At 39.5% G+C, this 13,445-nt stretch overlaps 1 protein-coding gene across 1 annotated transcript in view; it reads right to left on the bottom strand.

Moving 5' to 3' along the window:
* LOC120529174 (zinc finger protein 239-like) overlaps window positions 1-3,122 on the bottom strand; it is a 37,123-nt gene extending 34,001 nt beyond the window's left edge. Inside the window, exon 1 of the mRNA XM_039753131.1 lies at window positions 2,990-3,122. The gene's annotated coding sequence lies outside the window, so the exon portion shown is untranslated. The remainder of the gene's footprint in view (window positions 1-2,989) is intronic.
* Window positions 3,123-13,445: the final 10,323 nt, after the last annotated feature.

Here is a 13,445-nt window from a genome sequence, read left to right as displayed (position 1 = left end):
ACATATAATTTCATTTAAATAAGGAATACTGTTAATAATTACACACATGGGGGTGTCACGGTGGTGGAGCGATAGCACTGCTGTCTCACAGGGAGTTATGTTGCTGGTATTTCCTGCTTGTATTCCGCACTGTGCTCCGGTTTCCTTCCAAAGATATGCAGATTTGGGGATTGGTGCCGCTTAAATGACGCTAGTGTATGTGTGTGCTTGTATTCACCTTGCGATGAGCTGAGGCCTCGTCAAGGGACTGTTTCTCACTTGTGCCCAATGCTTGCTGGAATGGGCACATCCCTGGATTAATGGATTTAATCAATAAACATCCTTTTCAGAGATACTGCGGTAAGGTGTCATCGGAATTTAATATGTGTTCTAGGCAATTCACAACACAGAGAAGCCGAACATGTTCTCACCGTGATAATATCTCGCACTACCACCTGGTGGATTCCTCCAGATTTACGTAAAGTACGCGCGCAAGTATGAACACTACAACGCTTGCGTAGCAGGAGCGTCCGTTGCAGCATGCGTCACGTGAAGTATAACTCCGGCCGAAGCAGCAGAGGTTGGATGGTGTTGAAGGCGCTAGAGAAGTCCAGAAACATAATTCTTACGTTGCCACTGCCTCTGTCCAAGTGGGAGAGAGATCAGTGTAGCATATAGATGATGGCATCCTCTGCTCCCACCTTCTCCTGGTATGCAAATTGCAGAGGGTCGAGGGCGTGGTGGACCTGTGGCCTCAGGTGGTGAAGCAGCAGCCGCTCCATGGTCTTCATCACATGTGACGTCACAGCAACGGGCCGGAAGTCATTCAGCTCACTAGGACGCGATACCTTTGGGACTGGGGTGATGCAAGATGTTTTCCAAAGCCTCGGGATTCTTCCCTGTTCCAGGCTCAGGTTGAAGAGGACTCCCCAGCTCCAGTGCACAGGCCTTCAGCAGTCAAAGTATCTCATCCACACACAATATGGTGATAAAAGAAGTGTCTGCTTCCTCTGGCCACAATACCATTGTTGCCAAAGTAAATGTGTTTACACTATTTGTTCTAGAGGAGGAAATTTGGCTTGCACCATTGTTTCACTGACTGCCATGTTGATCTATGCAGAAACTGAAGCATATATATATTTCTCGTAAAAGGAGAATAAAAAAAAAAAAAGAAGAACAGAGAAGTATGGTCTGACACTCGGGACTGCTGCATGTTTTTTTTATGCTTTGCACCATATCGCTGTGGCTACGCCCTGTAGCTACAGTGGATTGTACCTGGCCCAGTGACACTTACACTAATTTAGGTTTATTTTTATCTATTTATTTTTACATAATTCAGAAAAAGTACTGCATAGACCTTGCAAGAAATAAAAATGTTTCTGTGAATTGTACATAAAAACATACCTTTATGCATAATTCACTTTAAGTTCTCTTTCCTATATAAGACTTATTAAAAGTAAAAAGTCCTGTGTTGGCCCTGTGTTACTAAATAGTGACCAACAATTATCAAAATCTTCTTACTGTTTTTGATTGTGTAAACTCTTTTTTTTAATAAGTTCAAGTAGTTTATACAATGTCAGAATCTTTAGTTGTATTATCAAACTAAGTGACTCTAAGCAAATCCCACTAAATATATATCTCTATCCATCTTCTAATCACTTTCTACAATGTAAAATTATTAACACGTAATTATACAGAGCACAGCATTACAGCGACGCGAGCAGGGGACAAAGCCCCCTAGTGTGTGTATATATATATATATATATATATATAAAAATTCTTGGGATGAGATAAGACTTTTTCAGAGAGGCAAGACGAAACATTTTCAGAGAGATCATTTCATGTCCCATGACACAAGACTTTGTGCCAAGAGATGAATTGAAAACCTAACAGGTCCAAGCAGAAGCAGAAATAAAAGACAAACAGTAGAAGAAGAAAACACAGAGTAGAAGACAAAGTAGAATGTCAGAAAGAGGTTCAAAAACACTGGCGTGATACACATGCAGAGCAGTATAGTAAGGGTCGCATTAGTGGTAACAAATGGAAATTACTCAGTGAAATAACGGAACAGCAAAAAGAGATCGAATATATGGACATACTGTAGGTGATATGACAGAGCTACTCCAAGTTTAATTTCAAAGAAACCACAATTTGGTCAGGTTTATATTTATGATCACGAAGAAGCGATGCAACATAGAATCAAGAGAGTAAAACAATTGGACTTATTAGAAATTCTACAGCCAATAATGGATACAAATCCATTAAACAAAAAGTATTGCACTTTACTTGAAATTTATCTGAAAAACACAAATAAGTTTTCCTAGAATTCTATATGAATCCGAAGGATCACACTGACATAGATAATAAACAAACAAGTGACGAACTGTCAGCGATAATAGTTTCGAAAGATGGAGATATCAAACACAGAGTTAATATTTGTGTTTATCCAAGTGCACAGCACCATTCTTTGCAAACAGCAGAACCAGGAAATGACTAGCACGTAGGGGGGTTAATGAGCGAAGCAAGCAGGGGTAGAGCCCCCTAATATTTTATATATATGGATATACACACTACCTGATTACCCAGTGGCTTCGCTCACTGAGCGCAAAGGAAAAAAACTAAATCTAGTATTTATAATAAGTTATTAAGTAGTAAAACATTTTGATATAAGAATCTGAACAACATATAAGAAGAGTATAAATTATTAAACAGTAAAACATTAACATTTAAGAAGTAAAGATACACCGAGTACTACTGCAGTGCTTTCAGGTAAACTACCTGTTTGACAACCTTGCACTACGTGCCTGTGATTTAAGGGAAAAATTATTCTGAGAAATGTGGACGCTGCCCTTCCGTGCTTAACGGGCAGAAGGTCCAAACAATTCCGAAGTCCAATACTTCACATGAAGAAGTCGGTACATCTTCTTAGATGTAAACCCTCCATCTTCTTAAAAGAATTCACCATAAAAGCAACCTTGAATGTTGCGGCGTTTTAGCAACCTGAACTCACCTTAAGGGACAGTAAGTAGCCGTGCACCGCAATTTACCAAGAGAGTCACATTTCGATGGCGGCGATTACACTCATTCACAAAGATTTCCACTGTCCAAGGAACCGACGGGGCACTTGAAGTGTCACAAACAGTTCAAGAAGAGCTGCCAAAAACTGTGAAGCTGTCGACCCATCAGAACAGCCCGACATTCCACATCTCCCAGCGTCCACATTGTTGTCACGACCCCTCGCCGCTGAAGGCGGTCTCGTCTTCACATTGTTTATAGCTCGGCGCCTTTAAAAGAGTAGAAAGACACAAAGCTGTTTTCTTCATCTCTTATACTATCAAGTACTACCAATTTAAAAAAAAGTTACAATGTGGCAGTTTCCGCAACAGTCACTTGGACGAATAAATAAAACTTCTCTGTCAGAATGCGCCTGTTGGCGGACAGCTCAGCGCTGGAGTCCAGAGAAGAGGACTGGGAGAGGGCAACGCAGGGCGCACTTCTATGGCATAGATTAGCGTGTTTGTGTTTACTTCTTTTCAATATCAGTAAAATAACTCTCATACAAATAATAACAATTCGTAAAGACGATATAAAAATGGCATCCACAAACGAAGTGATTAGTTCCTGTAGTTTCCGTTTCAAATGCGAAAAAAATATTAGATAGACAGATAGATAGACAGATAGACAGATAGATAGATAAAAGGAACACTTAGAAAAAACATCAGATCTCAATTGGGGAAAAAAAATCCTCCTGGATATCTATACTGATATAGACTGGGTAATGTGTTAGGAGCGAAAGGATGCCACATCGCTTGATGGAAATGAAAATGATCAACCTACAGAGCCCTGAATTCAAAGACGCCCCAAAAATCAGAGTGAAAAAATTATGTGGCAGGCTAGTCCATTTTGCCAAAATTTAATTGCAGCAACTCAAAATTGCATGCAGCACTTTGTATGGCCCTGTGTTCTTGTATACATGCCTGACAACATCGGTGCATGCTTCTAATGAGATGACAGATGGTGTTGTGGGGGATCTCCTCCCAGATCTGGACCAGGGCATCACTGAGCTCCTGGACAGTCTGAGGTGCAACCTGGTGGCATTGGATGGACCAAAACATAATGTCCCAGAGGTGTTCTATTGGATTTAGGTCAGGAAAGTGTGGTGGCCAGTCAATGGTATCAATCCCTTGATCCTACAGGAACTGCCTACATACTCTCGCCACATGAGGACGGGCATTGTTGTGCACCAAGAGGAACCCAGGACCCACTGCGCCAGCATAGGGTCTGACACCTAATGGCAGTCAAGCTGCAGTTGTCTAACCTGTAGAGGTCTGTGCAGTCCTCCATGGATATGCCTCCCTAGACCATCACTGACCCACCACCAAACCAGTCATGCTGAATGATGTTACACGGCTGCTGTGTCCAGGATGAGAGAAGCATAGATGTGTTTAGCAGCTGAACACAAAGAGTGGCCAGCACGTAACCAAGATAAAATGCTATGGGACAAAGACATCTTGGACAAAACCAAAAAGCAAGCAAGAAAACAAAATCAAGAGAGGAAAAAAAGATAAGAAAGGAACTGAGACAGGTACTAACTCAGGTCAAAGTCATTGTATTTCAAAAAAGTTGCATGTGTTTTGTGCATTTGGTAAAAAATAAAAACTATGGAAATAAAAGTGGATCGAGAAATCTGTAGAGCATTATGTGAAAAGAAATTAAAAAGAACAAATCAAAGCGAAACACACAAAAATGGTTCAAAAAACAAGTATAAACCAAAAAAGCAAAACACAAAATTTTAAAAATTAAATAAAAGCACAAAAACAAACAAGAAACACAAGAACAACATAAAATGTAGATTAGCAACATCAAAAAGAGCAGCACTCAAATAAGAAGTGAAGCAAACCAACAAAATGGTGCAGCACAAATGTGGGGAGTACCCATGGAGCGGGCGGCTTTTGGCATGCCATATTCTGTGCTGTTATGTTTTATGGTGCGGGATGCATGGCATGTTGGCCAAGCATTTAAATTTGACTTTCAATCTACCCTATGCATGTAACAAGCCCTTTGTCAAATCAAAACGTTACATCTGCTAAAGCACCAATACCACTGGCCACCCGCACATCTATACTAATAAAAGGCAAAGCCCTCACTCCCTCACTCACTCACTCACTCACTCACTCATCACTAATTTTCCAACTTCCCGTGTAGGTAGAAGGCTGAAATTTGGCAGGCTCATTCCTTACAACTTACTTACAAAAGTTAGGCAGGTTTTCAATTCTACGCGTTACGGTCATAACTGGAACCTACTTACGTACATATATACGGCCATAGCCTGCAGCTCGGTCGCCGTGTGAGGCAGAGTTGCGTCCCTCATCCTCACGCCTCCCACGTAATTGAGAGCCTGCCCATATAAGGCCGTCCGTCAACGGCAATCCAATAGACACGCTGCCGCTAAATATTCGCAGGTGAAGGACTGTGCTTATGCAAACAAAGATGAAATGGTCAGGGATGGACTAGTGTTTGGCACAAACTCAGCGAAAGTGCGAGAGAAACTTTTAATTGCCGGGTCTTAGCTAACATTAAATAAAGCCGTGGACATCGCAAGATCGCACGAGATAGCACAACCACAGCTGAGAACCTTCGATGCATGTACTCCTAGTGGCTCCTGACTGTGAATGCAGTACGCAGGCAAAAAGCAAGAGCTCCAAAGAGCGCTGAACAAAAAACACATTACAGAATTGAGACAGCAGCAATAGAATATGAAGCGACTGATGCATACACGCATATTCATAAGTTCACCTACTGTGGAAACAGACCACACGGTGGAAAAAGTCAATGTCCAGCTAAAGGAAGACGGTGTAAAAAATGTGGTAAATTGAAGCACTTCGCCATAGTTTGCAGGACAGGGAAAGGTAAACCCATGAATGCAGTGTGTGATGTTTCAGATAAAGAGGAAGACGAGCTGTTTATTGATGCAGTAGGACAGGAACAACCCTCTGAATCTGAACAAGCCTTTGTAGACATATCAATAGGAAAGCAAGGTGTAAAGCTTAAGTTTAAATTACGTTCATAGACACGCTGCCACTAAGTATTCGCAGGCAAATCCACAACTTAATACCGGAATTGCCTGTTAAACATCTTAGATTCACGAGTACTGATTTGGGTGGTGAACACTTCGATGAATGAAACCTGTTATTTTTACAACGGTTGACAATGAAAATGAGATGGTGAAAGAAATAATGATAATCAAATCCTTGATGACAGCAACACTCATAACACAAAACAATTACATTGACAATCATGTTACATTATTTTTAAAATGTTTCCTTTTCTTTTTCATAACTTCTTTAACACACTACTTCTCCGCTGCGAAGCGCTGGTATTCTGTAAGTATATACTAAATTTGAAACCACCAATCAACATTCAGCATTACGTACTCTCTATATTGCTATCATTTGCAAACTTAACCAGCATGTTACTTATATTCCTATCCAAATCATTTATTTATATTAAAAATAGCAGCGGCCCTAGCACTGACCCCTGTGGAGCACCACTCTTAACATCGGCCAGTTCTGATGAGGTTCCTCGCACCATCACCCTCTGCTTCCTGTGTCTCAGCCAATTCTGCACCCATCTAAAAACATCACCCTGAACTCCCACTTCTTTTAACTTGATGCCCAACCTCTCATGTGGCACCTTGTCAAATGCTTTCTGAAAGTCCAGATAAATAATATCATAAGCTCCACTTTGATCACATCCTTTTGTTACTTCCTCATAGAATTCCAGTATTTTAATAAAACACAACCTCCCTCTTCTGAACCCATGCTGACTGTTCAGAATAGCTATTGTCCTTAACATGTGATGCTCAATTTTATCCTTAATTATTCCTTCCATTAATTTTCCTGTGATGCTTGTTAAGCTTACTGGCCTATAGTTGCTTGGATCAGCCCTGTCACCCTTTTTATATAATGGGATGATATTTGCCATTTTCCTGTCCTTTGGAATCTCTCCAGTGCACAGTGACTTCCTAAAAATATGTGTCAAGGGTTTATATATGTACTCACTAGCCTCCTTAAGAACACGAGGATAAATATTATCTGGGCCTGGTGATTTGTTTGATTTCATCTTATTTAATCTGAGCAGCACTTCTCCCTCTGCAATTTCCAAATCCTTCAGAACCTCCTTTTTAGTCCCATTTATCTCTGGGAGATTATCAGCTTCTTTACTTGTGAAGACCTCTATTCCTGATGTATTTGGCCTCCTTCCTTGACTCATCTTTTACTACTATAATGCTGAAAGAATCTCTTAGGGTCTTCTTTCACCTTATCTGCTATACTCCTCTCCAACTGTCTTGAAGCCTCCCTAATATCCTTCTTAATGGTTGCCCTCATGTTCTCATACATCCTAGGATTCACTTTATAGTTATTAGTCTTATATGCCGTATACAGCTGTTTTCTCCTTGGCAGTTTCTGCCTGCAGAGATTTTTTTTTTTTTTTAATTTCCTATTAATTCCAAATGTAGATATGTACCTGTCCTTCACATACTGTACTGTGAATCTTATCCAATTCAAGTATGGCCTCACTGAGATATGCAGCGGTGGAAAGACTGCACCTGGTAACACCCCTTATGCATGCAGCCACCCAGTCATTAAGACCTAGAAAATCATTTTATAAACAAGATTTCTTTTTTTGTACTTTTGCTCTGGCAAGTGTAGGTGCTATCTTGTTTTTGACACACTGCTGAATCGGTCTGCACCTTTCACTATCAGATTTCTGAATTGTGTTTCATCCTTCCCTCAGTTATTAATGGTGCTCAATTCATTACAGGGTTGTGGAGGTTGCCTCAGTAGCACTGCATGCTGGCAGGATGGTTGGGCGTACTCACACTGGACATAGCATTCACATTTGTGACCGAAGATTCTCTTCCACCCTCCACTGAGGTAAGGGGACACTGTTACTCATGTTACGTTCTTGTTTCCCCACACTGCCTCGAGAAAACGCCCAATGAAGGCTCTCAACCCCGCCTGTGATGCCCTTAGCAAGCCCTGTCCCTTCTGGTCAAGACACCATAAAAAGGGATGGCCCCAGATGGTGGCATCTCATTTGTGACCTGGACTAGTCTGAATGAGCTCCCAAGCGACAGCCATGAGAATTAAGACACTGCAGGGAGCCCTGTTTGGGTCATTTTTTTTTTTTTTGTGTCACTGTGCACCCTTTTGTTTTCATTTGTATGAAATGAACAGGGATTACTGGGTTGGTACCCTAATGATTCCTGCCATTCCAAACTGGTCTCCTACTACCAGTCACACCAAATACAAGTCACTCCAAGAATTGAAACTCACGATTCTGGATTCTTAGGAAGAAGAAGCAGTAACCCCTGTGCCATCTTGATGTATTTATTACCAATTGACAAAAAAAACATGATTTTTTAATTTCTCATAAACTTTAAACAATGATGTGCCTTCATAAATTTGAAATGTTAAAATAACTTTTTTTTTTTTGCTTTAAACTGAAGGAGGCATATGTAAAAGTCATGATGAAGACTAACACCATACAGAGCAGACAATCAATATAAGCAGCAAACAATCTAACTTACATTTTCCATTGCTCCGCCTAAACGCCATTAGTCCATCACTCACCTCCACCTCCATTGTTTCACATTTTCTTTCACTGAATGTTGCAAATTGAAATACTTGTAGCTTCTAACTGCTTGGCTGAGTTCAAATTTCAGACAAATAAACGGTAAGAAGTCGTCTTATGTTAGATGAGACATGCTGGACATCAGAAGTCCAGTGTTACTAAATGTAATTAATAAAAGTCCTACAGTGCTTTATTTAAACAGAAGGACGGATAACTGAAAAATCTAAATCAACACATCATAAACTGTACCTTACTAAGTGGGATTCTAGGTGGTTTACCATATCATCAGTTTGGATAGCCTGGAGCTCCCTCTGCTCACTTTTAATAAAAATGAGTAACCTTTCTCTTAAACACACTAAAAAGAAAGACCATCTGGTTTATCATAAACTGTAAAACAAGAACAAACCATAGTCACCAGCAGAGTGCTCTCGCCTTGCCTTGTGCCCTTCGTGTCCATCTCCAGGGTGAGCCCCGTGCCGACGTGCCCCTGATTTATAGCCACAGTTCCACAGCTGTATTATTGCTGAAATCAAATGAAAGCTGAGTTTACACTTAGGCTGCGCTTTCACAGATGTTCACCTCACAACAATGTTTACAGACACCGGAGGGGCTTATTATTAAAGCACAGAATAGTCAACTTTCAAGAATTACTTTTTAATAAAGCAACTGAAATAAAGAATGAAGTAATGCATTGTTTAAAAGCAAGTTGGTACCTGGAAATTGTCACTGTCTGTGTGAAACCTTCATGTTCTCTTGGAGTCTCTATAGATTGTTTTTTTTCTGGGTATTCTACTTTACTACCACACCACAAAGACATGCCCGCTTTTTCAATTCTAAACTGGCACACAGTACTGGAATGGACTGGTATCTCTTCAAAAGTTGGTTCTTGCTTTGTTTCCCCATGTTAATGGAATTAACTGTCACTTCTCAGAACCCTGTGATCAAATAATAAGAAAATGGATGGGATACAGGAGAAGATTACAATTAAGCCCTCCCCAAAGATGCTAATGACAACATATTGCACAAACTCCATTTTAAAAACAGTAGTGGAGGAAAAAGAATTATAATAAAAAAAAAAAAAACTAAATTCAATACATTCAAAATATTGTATTCTTGCAGTCATGAAAATGTCTTTAGTTGTCCAAAATGAACAATGTGCACAGTATTAGCAATTTCTCCAAATGAATGAGATAATTGTCAAACACAAAGTAGTTTCTGGAAGTGGCCATGTGCTGTTTTACTCTATTTGTACAGACAAACAGAAAACTCTCGTCCACAGCGAACCCAAGCCCAGATGGGACAGCAGTCTGTCCCAGGAAATACTCACTGAACATTTGGGATCTGTGATCAAACCCTGAGGACATGTTGAAAAAGGGCCTCAACCCTTGGAGAACCTGCAAATTCTATGTAAAAAGTGACCAGGCTGAGAACTTAAGCCAAGTCACTGGAAGTGTGTGAGGGAACAGGTTAAGAGACAATACCACTGTATTACCAAAAAAAAAAAGAGGAAAAAAAAAAAAATCCAACTTGCCTGCCAGACCCTTAGGACGTTCCAATCAAACAGCAGACCTGCTCAAGAAACATCACGCAAAATGTAACTTCATTTCCCTTAAGCATAGTCATGGGAATTTTCCACAGTTAACCACAACCTGTTTCAGTCTCCATAAGCACATTTTGCTACAGACTTAGCCAGTTTACTGCCTGTTTTAGTAACGTTTATCAGGACACACCATTTGAACAACCCAAGAAAAAAGGAACATTTCATTTTGCTTCATTACGCTGGCCATGGTAGTTTGCTGTTGTTTTGAAATGCTTTCCCAGTTATTGGTAATCTTGACTCATCTTTACATTTTTAGATGTTGTTCTTATTCACTTTTGATATCTACACTGCATACTTACAATTCAATTTGGTGCATTTGGTGCCCTGTTCAGGGTTTATTCTTACTTTAGACCGGAGACCGATGGGATAAGCTTCACTCCTCCATGAGCCCAACCTGGACACAGCAGGTTTCAAAATGGTGTGGAGATGGTAGTGTTCTGATTTGATAATTAGATTTGCAGAACCTCTTGGCAAACATTACACTTCATCTTGATAAATTCTATTTAAACCGTTTAGCAAGCAGCAAGGCAATGCAAAAGATCATTCTTTATTTAGGCTATTTACTGTTTAGGTACCTGAACCAAAATTACATTTGAATAAAATGAATCAAAATAAATGAGCAAAATTCTAGACATGTTGCAAAACAGTGAACTTTTCCCCTTTGAGTTACTGTATTTACATTATTTATTTCACAACATTTTTTTTCATTTTCTTAAAAAAATGTAAAGAGTAAACAAATTTCATACTGAAACATAATAAACATAGAAACAGTCCCGGAGTCTGTGCATTTGCGTGTGATGACTTTGAAGATTGTTCTTTGAGGATCTTTGCTTCTCGTTGCCTCCCAGGCATTAACAACATGTCTGTGGCTCATGTTCATACAGTATATTGGTTGCTGACAAAATAATGGAAACTCCTATGTATTCCAGAACCATCTCAGATTTGGCACAGATTCTACAGTGGGGGAATAAGATGCCATTCTTCTAGTAGAAACTCTCTCATTTAGTACTGGGAATGATAGTGTAGAAATCAGCGTCTTAAGAGCCAATCCACAACCTAAAAGTGCCTCATTGAGAGGACTGCGATGGTCACAGTATACACACAGTCACATGAAAAGTTAAGTACACCCCATGAAAGATTTCTTCTTTCTGTAGACAAAAGCTGATCTTCATCTTGTAGTGCAGTGTATCATTTAAATAAATAAAATGTACAGAAAGCGTAGAGGTCTGCATACTTTCTGAATCCACTGGATAGCCTTTCTGTTGTGGATTTAAATTTGGCATACTTTCCTAGTACTCTATGAACTAATGACACCTTTACAGTGTTAATGAGCATCTCAGAGAGCTTTGTCAACACAAGGAAGCCAGATATCTGCAGATGGAAGTTTCTTCTATAAAATTGAATGCATTTTACCATCAAAACAGAGCACCAGGTATAAATAACCCTTTTAACTGGAGCCTGATGGGTCAACAGTTAGTACCACTGCCTCACAGATCTAATGTCAATTAATCAATCAATCAACATTTATTTATATAGCACATATTCATACAAAAAAAATGTAGCTCAAAGTGCTTTACAAACTGAATAGAAAAATAGAAGACACAATAAAAAATAAACATAAGTCAACATTAATATAGAATAAGAGTAAGGTCCGATGGCCAGGGTGGACAGAAAAAACAAAAAAAAAAACTCCAAGAGCTGGGGAAAAAAAAGAGATAGGCAGACAATATGGACACAATAAACAGAGCATAAGGACAGTTGAATTATGAGCATACATATGTCTAGTTAAGTAAGTGATATACTATTTACAGCATTGTAATTCTTCCATGTTGGGATGGTGATAGAACATTAAGACAAGGTATAGCATCTTTTACATATGTCCAGAGGTAGGAAACTTGTGCTTGATCACCATCTGTGCGGAGTTTGCAGTCTCCTTTTGTCAGTTGGGGTTTTTCTATGCAATGTCTGGTTTAACTTTCAGATCCTGATGAGCATGTTAGGGTTAATGTTATGGAGAATCCAAATGGGCTTTGTGTGATGATGACTGTACACGTGTGTAAGTGGACCTTGTAATGAACTAGTCCTTCTCCAGGTTTGGTCTCTTACAGAACAGACACTGCAGTGAAGTAGACTTCACAGACTCAATTTTCCTACTCCACCAGAGCTTTGGTTGTGTGACATTTACATCACATGCTTCTGCTGGCATACACTGTCCTCCAAGTCCTATTGTTTTTTTTCTTAACACTTCCAAACTTCTTCAAAGACTCTCTACAACTGAGCCCAGGATTGGTCTAGTATTCTCTCTAGGATGTCATTCGTGCCCTGCATCTGATACTGCTAGGACTGGCTGTGTCAAAGAGTGATTTAGGTCAGCTTTTACTCTGAATTTGCCCTTTGTGAGAGTGTGCAGTGGTATGTATTAGCATGTCGTTTAATGGACTTGTCTGAACCAGCCTTGGATAAAATTCATTATGATTAAAACAAGCAAGACAGCCAAACACAACTGTTAAACTACAACGGTTGGGTTCAGAAAATCTACGAATGGATGTATAAAGAACTACTGCTCAGTACAAGCACTCCTTTGATTTCTGCTTAGCATGTGTTTGTGCACAAAGTCAGCAAGTGAGGGTTTGTAATACTTAAGCTTAATATATCAACACCGCTAAATTAGGTTAGAAACAAAAAGAAGCATAAGGATTACGAAGACCATGTAATATACATTGTAATTAAAGCAAAACAAACCAAAAAACTGTGTGATTTTCTTTTTCCAAGTAAGATTCACTTTAGTGAAATACTAGTACTTGGTGGAGGCTTTATATTTACTTTATCTTACTTATTGATGTATCAATGTAAAGTTGACAACCACACTAGTAGCAGCAGTGTGACATTCGGAGAAGTGATGTGCTGCTGCAGTGACTTTGTGAAACCTTACCACATCGTAGTACTTTCATAACATGTGCGATGCAGTTCATGGCTTACTGTTCAGCTTATGACTCAATTAGGCTTGGCAGCACTGGGCTAATGTTTCACTGTTTTCACATCTCAAAACTGCTTTTGATCTAATTGTTACTTTGCATGTCATAGTGAAACAACTGATTTCTCTGAAACTCGGTTTCTCAGAAAGCATTGTGGCTTTTTTATCATTGAAATTCTCCATCAGAAAATAAAGTATACACTTTTACATTCTATATAATAGACTTGATACATCTTCTGATTTCTTATGATGATT

The sequence above is a fragment of the Polypterus senegalus genome, chromosome 1 (assembly GCF_016835505.1).
Source record: "Polypterus senegalus isolate Bchr_013 chromosome 1, ASM1683550v1, whole genome shotgun sequence".
Classification (NCBI taxonomy): domain Eukaryota; kingdom Metazoa; phylum Chordata; class Cladistia; order Polypteriformes; family Polypteridae; genus Polypterus; species Polypterus senegalus.
This window is presented reverse-complemented; position numbering and strand designations above follow the sequence as displayed.